Genomic DNA, 11,722 nt, shown 5'->3' with positions numbered 1-11,722 from the left:
TTCTTTTTCTTCATCGTCTCCTTACCTCCCCTGTTTCCATGCCCACACTAATACTGGGTAGTATAGATTCCTCTTTGAAGATATTATTCCCAGTTCCCCCAAACAGCAATTGGTTTGGATTCTAGTATATCTGCTAGAGACATTCAGAGTCACAGAATCACCAAATATAAGAGCTGAAAGGGACTTTACTGACCATTTTAGGCCAACCCATATTTAAGCAATATATTTAGGTCACACTCTAATACATTGTTGATGGAGTCGTGAATCAGTCCAACCATTTCAGAAAACAATGTGAAATAGTGAAAGGAAAGTCACTAAACTATTCAAAACCTTATAATCCAAGGAGGGCAGTGACAGAAAGAAAAGTCCCATTAATACCAAAATATTTACAGCAACACACTTTGTGATAGGAAAATGCCTGCTAAATAAAGCATGTGCCTACCAACTAGGGAATGGATAAACAAATTATGGCATATGTTATCAGTAGAATATTAATGCATCGTAAGAAGTAGTGAATATGAAGAATTCAGAGAAACATTGGAAGATTTGAATGAAATGATGAAGAATAAATAGAACCAAGAAAACAATATACACAATGACTACACTAACATAAATGAAAACAATACTAAAGGTCAGCAAAACTCAGATTAATTGCAATGAATAATCTTGGTACCAGAATAGAAAGGGTAAAACATACATTTTTCCTCTGCTAAAGAGGTGGGGAAATACAGGAGTGGAATATCAGAAATTATTGTTTTTTGGTTCTGATTCATTTTGCTTACTTCATTAAAAAGAGAGAGAGTTCAGTGAGAGAGAAGGGATATCAGGAAATGACTCAACTTGTTTTTTTTTGTTTCTTTTTAAGGTATCAGTTAAATAAAACCTTCAAGCCACCTGTATTTCCTAGGGTACATTCTTGGCCCAGGATGGAGAACCTGCAGCCTCAAGGTCACATGTAGCCCTTCAAGTGTGACTCTTTGACTAAATTCAAACTTCACAGAACAAATCCCCTTAACAAAAGGATTTGTTCTGTAAAACTTGGACTCAGTCAAAAGGTTGCACACAAGGACCTAGAAGGCCATATGTGGTCTCAGGCTGCAGGTTCCCCCACCCCTCTTCTTGGCAAAACGCCATCAAGAGGTCCCAGATCCCATCCTGCAACAAGAGTGAAGTATGAAAACATAGCTACTGTTTAATATCCTGGTTTGCACACTCTACATGTCCATTAGCCTCATGCTAGTAGGCAGCAATAAGGATTTCTGAATTCCTAATCTCTTTAAACCTCTTCTAGGATTTTGTTGTAAATTGTGAGCTCTTATCTCAAACAATTTGAATAAAACTGACATTTGTATAGTCTTTTAGGTTTTTCCAAGACCTTTAAAAACAATATCTCATTTGATTCTCATAACAACCATGTAGAGCTAAGTACTGTGGTAAACGCTATTCCCAACTGAGTCTATTAAAGGTTAAGTGGCTTGCCCTAGGTCATAGCTAGGATAGGATCTGAACTTGGGTCCACTGCATTTCTCTGGGAAACTCATATAAGTTTAACTGACCTTTTAAAAAAAAAAGTACTATACTGTTTGTGGGGAAGATCCACAGTGTGGAGCATGTGTTCAATTGACATATTCTTTTTTCCCACCTGGGCAATTAAGATTAAGTGACTTGACCAGAGTCAAATAGCAAATAAGTGTCTGAGACTTTAACTCATGAAGACAACTCTTCCTGACTCAAGGCTCTGCACTCTATCCACTGTGCCACCTAGCTGCCCCCCATTGGTATATTCTTGGCAAATGCTCTGCTTTCCAGTAGAACAGCGGTATTTCTCTGTGAAAGGGGTAAGCCAAACCCCAGACAACATCATGCTTGAACTGATACTGCCAATGGTTTCAGTAATCTTAGTGGCTTTTCTTGGGATCTTTTCATGTTCTGAAATGTCATAACCTTGAACATAATTCCCAGACATCTTGTGCCCACTGAGACAACCAATAGTGGTGCCAGGTCAAATGCAATCTTATTTATCCTGAATGATTGATTAGTAGAGTGTCATGGTGAGCACATGAGACCCTCTCTTTGTGCTATCTTGGGAGAACCATAACCACTGTCATTCCTGCTTCATAATATCCCAGAGTAAAAGAATTGCCTAAACCATATCCTCCTTTCTTTGGGTTTTGATCTTCCTGGTAGGACATTGTTGGGAATGTTCTTAATTCCAGGCACATGAGTCACGCAGAGAAAAAAAAAATGACCTTAACATTCATTTGGTTATGAGACCATGATAAAATCTAAGCCTCCTTAAAGTAAATTAAATTCTTGTGGTCCATTAAGACCATGACAGAATGTTTAGCTCTCTCCAAATGGTGCCATCATGTCTCCAGGGAATCCTTGATAGCTAGCCGCTCCCATTTTATCAAGGTGTAATTCCTCTCCACTGAAGTCAACTTAGAATCAAGCAAGGGGAAGGGGATAAGTATTTATATAGTTCTTGATACATACTATATATGACAGGTACACAATAGCACTGTGAGGTATATACTATTATTACCCCTATTTGACAGTTGAGGAAACTGAAACAGAGAGAGGTTAAGTGACTCACATAGGTAGGGCACAGTTTGAGGCTGGATTTGAATTCAAAACTTCCTGACTCCAGGCTCAGGACCCTATCCACTATACCACCAGCTGCCATGACCTGTAGATATATTGACTCTGTAACTGATCCATCCTCCTTTTTTTTGTTTTTTGATAAGTTTTGCACAAGCATGGTGCCAATAGCAAACCCCACAGGACCTTACCTTTTGTTGAAGGATCCCAGGCCTGTATGATATGTCAAGTGGATTTGTAATCCTTCCCAATTCACCACAGATTCCAAGAAGGTTATCTAGCTTTGGTTGAAGATATACTTTTTGGTATAACCATATAAACCATGGTGATATGACTGAGTGAGCAGGCAAAGTAGTACAATGGAAAGAACACTGGATTTGTGGTCATTGGACTTGAGTTCAAATCCTATCATTTACTACCAGTGTGACTTTGGGCAAGTCACTTAATGTTTCTGGGCCTCAGTTTCCTCATCTATAAAATGAGAGAGTTGGACTAGATGATCTCTTACATAATCTAGATATAAATCAATAAGCTTATGAATGTTTCCCACATTTGTAGGATATGAATCAATATTCACACTATGAAGAATCAGAATGTTTGCTAATTACATTACTGCATTTTGACGGAGAAGATCTGCCATCATTTATTAACCAAAGGCCAGGTGAATCAGCCAATCTAAAGAACAAAGACAAGACTTTGTAATATTCAAACTGTATCCAAAACACTGTCTTCCACTTATTCTACAGTTTTAATTCTTATAAAGTTATATATTTCCCCTAAGACTGGTTTAGCATAGATCTGCATGCTCTCTAAATTGTGACCAAAATATTTGAAATAAATGGAAGAAGTAGTTAAAGGTGATGATCTCATTTAGGTCACAGAGGAGTAACACCTCCTTTCTGAGACAAATTTTGTTTAAATGACTACTCCTAGCAACTAGTATCTTCAAATGAACCCTTTCTAGCTTTCACTTTTATCTTTCTTATTAAATGACTATATTTACCCGTATAAAATGTATGTCCCCAGTTAGAAGTCCATGGGGAGTAATCAAATTCTCAGTAGAGGCAATCATCAAGTCCACTCTGGGTTAAAGATATCCAGAAGATTCTGGAACCTAGGGGGAATTTCTTCCATCTTCTCCTCAAAGGAAGTGACAATGACTGAAGAAAATGCCTTAGGTGACTCTTTGGACCAACCAGGAAGTTTTTTTCTCAAGGAATCCACAGTGGTCCATGTGCCTTTCAGTACTGGGATCATGTTGCCTCAGTCACAGGAACACAAGTACTCCCTTAGTTACAGTTCTATCTATTGCCCTGAGGCTCATCGCCCTTTGGGACCCTCTACCTATCTATATGAATCATCTGCCTCCTCCCATGCCAAGAATGACTTCTACTGCAATCATCCCCTTTAAAAAAGCATCCCTTAACTTGTTATCCAGAGACCCCTGGAAAACACAGAGTTATTTTAAAGTGTCCATGAATCCCCATACACACCAAACACTGTAATTTTAATCTTTATTTAGCTCCCACAAAATATGTGGCATGACTCAACATAGTAAATAAGTAAATATAGCTATGGTGGACTGAATAAATAATATATCTATCATGTATACGTATTACAATTCTAAATACTAATGTAGATGTCATGATTAACAAAATATAAATTCATTTCAATTATTACATTGCTTTTGTTATTACATATTTTCTAAATGAAGTGATTTTGATAGTACAATTATTATCACAAGGATGATGGGCTATAAAATGTTGTGATATTTTAAAGGATCTTTATACTTGAAAAATTTGGGAACCACTTTTTTAGATAAAACCTTACACTGCCCATTGAATCAATTATGACTTGGGTCCTCCGTCTTTGCTCACATATAAGGGTCTTAAACCATATTGATCCTATGATAATGATGTCGGGGGTCTCCTTCCCCCATTCCAATACTTCTAAAAAGGCCTCTCTTTCTATGCAGTCAATTCCCACTTCATTTTCCAAAGCTTTAGCTGGTAAACTCCAGTTAGGGTGTTCTTTTCTACATTGTTGACCCCAGTGGTCATAGGCAATGAAACAGAAATAAAGACTGAGAAGACCCAGGAATCCCATAGGTTGGAAAACTTTTGGACCTCTACTTCCTCCAGGTCATATAGCTTAAGGACTCTAAATTTCCCAGATGCTTCTTCCCTGAATTACAAAATTGATCTTTCTCTCATCTAGCCAATGACAGAGATGAATGGTAAAATCTATCACTCTGATCAAACCTACACAAACCAAATAATTTTCATTTAAATCTTTGTTCATCACCTTCCCTAAATACACCTGCCAACAAACACCTCCTCCTCCCAACCCAGATTTGAGCTTAACAGAAAAAAAATAATTTTATATAAACAACTAACAACTAGCTCCCTTAGTGCAATGCTAATACTGCAATTGCTGTGTCATGTTTCCAATAAGGGTATATGGAATTAAGAAATTAAGGCTTAAAATTATAGTTAAAGTAGAAAATTAAGACCCAATGATATTAAGCTAAGAAACTATGTTCTTAGTTGAAGCTTAACTTCTTTGACATAAAACATTCTGTCCTGATTTATAACTTTGCATATTAATAACAAACCAGAGATAACCATTTAGAATGTTCTTGAAAATGTCTTAAAGGTTCCGAGTTATATCTCTTAATCAGAGCTCTCTCTGACTACATGGTATCTTCATGTTGTACTGGAAGACCACTTTCTTTGCAAACACATTATGATGTAATTTTAAGGTTATAAAAATATATATTCATACAAATGCACATATATGTATATGTGTATATATACATACACCACATAAATGTATATATGTGTGTACATATATATGTATGTGGGTATGTGTATGTATGTGTGTATGTGTATATACACACACATATATATATATATGTATATATCCATGCCTTGGTTCTAATGAATCTGACCTTAAACATGTTGTAGAAACTTTTTCTTCGATAGGAGTTACAGAATTAGTTTCAGGGAGATGGGAGGCATCTCAGAAGCCATCTAGTCCAATCATACCATTCCTTCTACAATATCCCTGACAGTTGAATGCCTCCAGTGTTCAGGACCCTACTGCCCCCCCCAAAGCAGTCCATGTCACTTTGGGAGAACTGATTATTAAGATTTTCTTTGTTATTGAGTGCTTTCATATATGTCCAATTCTCCGTGACCCAATGTGACCTCATTTAGGTAATTTTTGGTAAAGATACTGGAGTGCTTTGCCATTTCTTTTTCTGACTCATTTTATAGATGAAGAAACTGAGGTAAATGGGGTTAAATGAATTGTCCAGGGCCACACAGCTATTAAGTGACTGAGGTCAGATTTTGAATTCAGATCCTCCTGACTCCAGGGCAGCACTCTACCATCTGCACCACCTAGCTGCCCTAAAATTTTATTTAAATCAAGCCAAAACCTGCCTCTGCCTCTTCCATCTATGGTTTCTAATCTTACTTGCTGGGGACAAGTTGAACAAATCTAATACCTTGTCTATACAATAATCCTTCAAATACTTGTAGATATCTTGTTCTCTACATCTTTTCTATTCCTAGTTCCTTGAGCAAGTTCTTTCACTTTCCTACTCAGCCTCTTCTGGATATGCTCTAAATTGCCAAGTGTGGCACCTCAAAGTGAGTACATTACTCATTATTCTTATTATATTGTTCATTATTCATGAATTAATATTCAGATTATGAGGCAATATTCAATGGAACTATCAACACCTCACTCTGGCTATTATTCCTCACTTCATGTGATCCAAGATCTCATTGACTTTTTTGGTTGGATTACCACCTGTTCATTCATATTGAGCTTGAAATTCACCAGATTTATTTTTACAGAACTATTGTCTGGTCACATTTCCCCAAACTATACCTGTAAATTTGATCTTTTAAATACAAGTATAGAATTTGACATTTATCCCTATGAAATTTCATCTTATTCCATTTGTCCCATCATGGTTTGAACTTGTTGAGACCCTTTGGGATTCAGATTGTGTCATCCAACATGTTAGCTATCTTCCACCCCTAATTTAATCTACAAATCTGATCATCATCTATCCATCCCTTTATCCCAATCATCAATAATGTGTGTGTGTGTGTTTCAATAGCACAGGGCCACAGAAAGATTTCTGGGGTAGTCCACCAGAGAACCCACTCTAATTTACCATTGAAATCTAGTTAATTGGACTGTCATCCAGGCCGTGGAACATAATAGATTTAGTCCAAAATTTTGCTGAATTGTGGTCTTACTGTGTCGATAGCATTCTTGTCAAGTAAAATTCTCCAATCAAGAAAAGAAATGGGGAAGGAGGGATGTGTGAAACACTTCATTTCATTGGTTTAATTAAGTCCTTGGAAGCAAAATCCCTCTGCCAATGCAAATTGACCCCTGACCTACAATTTCTAGTCTTAGGGAGGTGCCCTAGGCTCTGAGAGTAATTTGCCAATGGTTATTCAGTGAATATAATTGATGTTGATAATACAGGACTTAAACCCAGTTCTACCTGACTCCAGAGCGAGGTCTCTTTTCCATGGCACTAGATCTCTTTCTCGCTCTTTAAGGGTTTATGATTTCCCAAAGGGGGCAGATCCACCCTTCTTTCAGAAGAACTGCCTAGATGAGAGCAGCTCCTCCCCACTTCCTTATCAGAAAGGCCACCCACACCAGACATATCCTAAAAGGGTGAGGCTGTGACTTAAGTATACTCATTCACACAGACCAGGAAAAACCCCTGCTTTTGAATGTGGGTGGTAAGATGAGAGCAGACTCAGAAGAGGTCCAGCTGCAACTGCTTGCATTCTTGTGGAGGAGGCCAGAGCGCCAATGAACAGGCAAATCCTACTGTCTTTTCAATATTCCTCTGCAACTAATTTAGCTGTAAGATGAACCATCTGAGAACAATCTATGCCAGGTCTTCCAATGAAAGAAGAGAAACAGACCCAGGGTTCTGACAGTACTATGATGTCTATGACTCTGAAACCATCTCGAAGTTAATGGGACAGCATCTCAGACATGTGCTGTTTCCAAGGAGTCAAAGGTATTATTTCAGACTTGCTTAATATTGGAGGGTTGATCCCTAGCCAGCAGGGACATATAAGTGTAACAACAGCACACAAGGTACCCAGGAGAAGTAGAAACAAAGACACCCACAGAACTTGGGCCAACTTCCCAAGAGCTGGTTTCCTGAGAATGGCACACAAACACACACCCATAGCAGTGAAGGCTTTTAGGTATCCCAACAATGCAGCGTGCCTTTCCCACACCCCAGAGGGTAGCTCACCTGCTTCTGAATCACACTCTGAAATCTTCCAAAATTGCCAAGGTCTCCTCATTTGTGTCTAGTCTATTTCTATCAGCATTGATGTTAATTCATTTTCTTCCTTAAATGCCCCCACCATATGCTATCCCTGTATGTTCATAAAATTTGTACAATGCAGCTCAGATGAAACCCCTTTAGCACTGTCCCTTGCTATAGTGCTGACTCAGCTTGGTTGTTCTCTTCTTCTTGACTACCCCTGGCCAGGGTCCTGACACATCTTACTCTTTTCCCTCACCCTTATTACGTTCCAATCAAGCTAGTACACCAGTCATCCTAATACAAGAATCACGCTATCTTACCTCCATACTCACACTCTGCTCACACCAGTCCCCACACCTGGAATATATTCCTCCAAATCACCACCTGGCCCACCCTCAACTCCCAGCTCCTCCATGAAGCCTTCCCTGATCTTCCCAGGCACTAATCACACTTTCTCCTTTATACCTCACAAAGCAGTTAGTTTGCCTCTCTTACCATGAATTATTATGAATTAATTATGTGTCACATCCCCCCAGATGGGGGAGCCCCATGGGAGCAGGACCTGAATCTTATTTATTTTCTCTACCTCTCTCAGCAACTAGCATAGTATTCTGCATGGAGTAAGCACTTCATAAAATTTGCTAAAATCAAATGTTTGACTTCATATTAAATTCTTCAAGATTTTATGATCTAGGGGCAGCCAGGAAGCACAGCAAGTAAGAGCACAGGCCCCAGAGTCGGGATAACCTGGGATCGAATCCAGGCTCAGACACTAAGCACCCACCCAGAAACACCTGGCTGTGTAACCTTGAGCAAGTTACTTAACCCCAATTGCTTTAAAAAAAAAAAGATTTTATGATCTAGCCATTCAAAGTGACATTCAGTACTAAACATAACTTCTCACAGTTCAACAGGAACTCTGCTTTATTATAAGTTTCCTAATGTTCCTCAGAACTTAAAATTCCTGCTCCTGGGTACCCAGTCTTTTTGTGGACCCTTATGCTTGGTGCTCTTTTATTTTTCTTAGGTCTGCTATGTTTCTCCCAATGTTGCCCAAAGGAAATCTTTTAGGACATTCACAGGAAGCTCCATCATTATTAAGTCCATTCCTAGCTCATAGGATCATTTATTCTGGCAGCTATTTCTGGTCAAGGAGCAATTCTTCCTCAAGATAGAGATATGAGAAATGGGTAAGGGTGGAGAGGGTAGTGTCCTCTCATTTCTTGCTATAAATTCAAGTATTCTTCCTCCAAATTGAGAAATTCATCCTATGATAGGAGGAAGAATATAAGAAGGATCAAAGAAAGATAAAAACAGATTTAAAACAATGAGCTTATCAAGGGTGAATATCTCAACTTAAATGAACTCTTTTTTAAAAAAAACAAACAAGAAGCTGTGCTCACAGCTGGAAATCTTTCTCATATAATTATCTAATGTGCTAAAAAGGAGAAAGAGTGTGACAAAAAAGGAAAGCACCTAGGTTTGAGTCAGGGTTTTGCCATTCACTAGCCTTGTGACCTTGGGTGAGTAACTGTCTCTGGACCCCACTTTTTTCATTTGTGAATTGAAGGTGTTACATTAGGTGGTCTCTAAGGTCTGTCCTCACTCTATTTGTTGTCTTATAATTCCTGTCTTACTCTTAGCCCTCCAATGAAACTTTTCTATAAGCATGTGGCAGTCACATATCCTGAATGACCTGTTTCACTTCACCAGGTACTACAGCAGCAACTTCTCAGGTCTAACTATAATCTAAAACTACGTTCCAAACAAGAGTGAGTTGCAATTTCCCCATCACTTGTTGGACAATCCTCTTCTCATTTCCATTGCTATACTTCTAGAATGGCTATCTACACTCATTGCCTAGCCTTTCTTAGCACTCATTCAATACTCAATATTTCCTCCCCCTCAGGAGCATGGACACCTTAAATATTGCTTATGCTGGCTGGACAAGATTTGTTTAAAGCCCTATTGAAAAACATTACATAAAACAGACTGCCTTATCAAGTGAAATAAAAGTAATCTATCATGAATCCTTATTTCACAAATTGATTCAGGTTTCCTCTCTCCCTCATATTCTGAGGCTAATCCTTAAAGAGAAATTTAACTCATTTTATATGATTTCAGTTATTTTCTAATAGGTAATGTTTTTTTTTCATTTAACAAGCATTTATTTTATCTACTTACCAACTCCTCTACTGAAAAACAAAAATAAATATTCACAATCAAACAAAAGTATTTTTAATCTTATATTTTAGACTTTTGATTTAGTATGGAAAAGGTCAATGTATAGAATTTTCATAAAGTTACACATCCTGTATTTTGGGGGGGTGAATCTATAAAATTTATATAAATAGAAATATTAAACAATAGAATATTATGGAAGAACTTAGAATACAAAGACCATTCAAGATACAGAAGATTAATATAAAATAAAGCCAAAGTACAAGTTGAACAACAATCTATGATAGAAGTTAAAAAAGTTTATATTCATTATGTTGTTTTGATTTTTTCATACTTTCTCTGTTATTTTAAATAAATCTTACCTTTAATAAAATAAGAGGTTTAGCAAATAAATGCAATTTTTCATTTAATTTTAATTTCATTTTTCCTCAATTACATGTAAACGAAAAACGTTAACTTTTTTAAAAAATTTTTTGAGTTCTAAATTCTCTTCCCCTCTTCCTCCTCTCCTCCTTCCTTGGAAAGGCAAGAAATTTGATGTAGATTATACATGTGTAGTCATGTAAAACATTTCCATATTAACCATGTTGCAAAAGAAAACACATAAAAAACTAAATGTGAATTCTTTTGAGAAAAGAATCATATAAACTAGCAAGTAAAAGTAACAATATTGATAAATCATTAATTGGGGGGTTGTGGTGCCATTGCTTTTCTGCCAGTTCTTATTGGTAAATACTTTCTTATGCTGTTTGCTGCATTTTCTCTCACTTTTCTAGTCAGAGATTTTACTGGCAAAAGTTGGGGTTTCCACAGCATTACAGATGGTGGCCACATCTTCTGTAGACAACTACTGGGGAAGGATTTCTTGGAACATTGATTTACCTCTACCATATCTGAACTTCTGTATACTACCTTTTATTTTCTTAGCCATAGCTAAAGAAAGATCAGCATGAAGGACAACTTGGACAACAAAGACAGTTGATTCAGCTGATCAAGGCTCCCTTGTCTGAGTTATACATTGTGATCTGTCAGCCAAGTGTCCAAATGCCCCTCCTTAATCCCTTTCCATCTTTTTTTCAGGCTTCTTTGCTTTTTCAGAAGTTAACAGCAACCTCAGTTGCCCAATAAAATGATCAATTCTTTGTTCTTCATCTTCATCCTTCTTTCCTTCTGTCTTTTGGTGATCTAAACTCCCTTGATTTGAATTTTCATCTCTATTGCAGATAACTCTCAAATATGTATATCTGTCTGATTTCACTCTCAAACTGGATATGATTATCCTGGCATCTGAAATTCTATATATCCAATGTAAATCTCTCTCTCTCTCTCTCTCTCTCTCTCTCTCTCTCTCTCTCTCTCTCTCTCTCTCTCTCTCTCTCTCTCTCTCTCTCTCTCTCCCCCTCACACACACACACACACAAACACACACACACACACACACCCCAACACTCTATTGTAAGTCTTTATTGCCTCTCACCTGGATAAATTGCAAGTTTCTTCTAATTGTTTTCTTTGCCTTGGTCTTCCCCCACTTTAATCCATCCTCAATTCATCTGACGATGTGATTTTTCTAAATCCTAAGTCTACCCATGGTACCTCCCTGCTCTGCAGGCC

This window comes from Petaurus breviceps, unplaced genomic scaffold (assembly GCF_028583685.1).
Source record: "Petaurus breviceps papuanus isolate PSGF00001 unplaced genomic scaffold, PetGlider_PUasm1.0 90792, whole genome shotgun sequence".
NCBI lineage: Eukaryota > Metazoa > Chordata > Mammalia > Diprotodontia > Petauridae > Petaurus > Petaurus breviceps.
The sequence above is the reverse complement of the archived record's forward strand: the minus strand, read 5'-3'. Positions refer to the sequence as shown.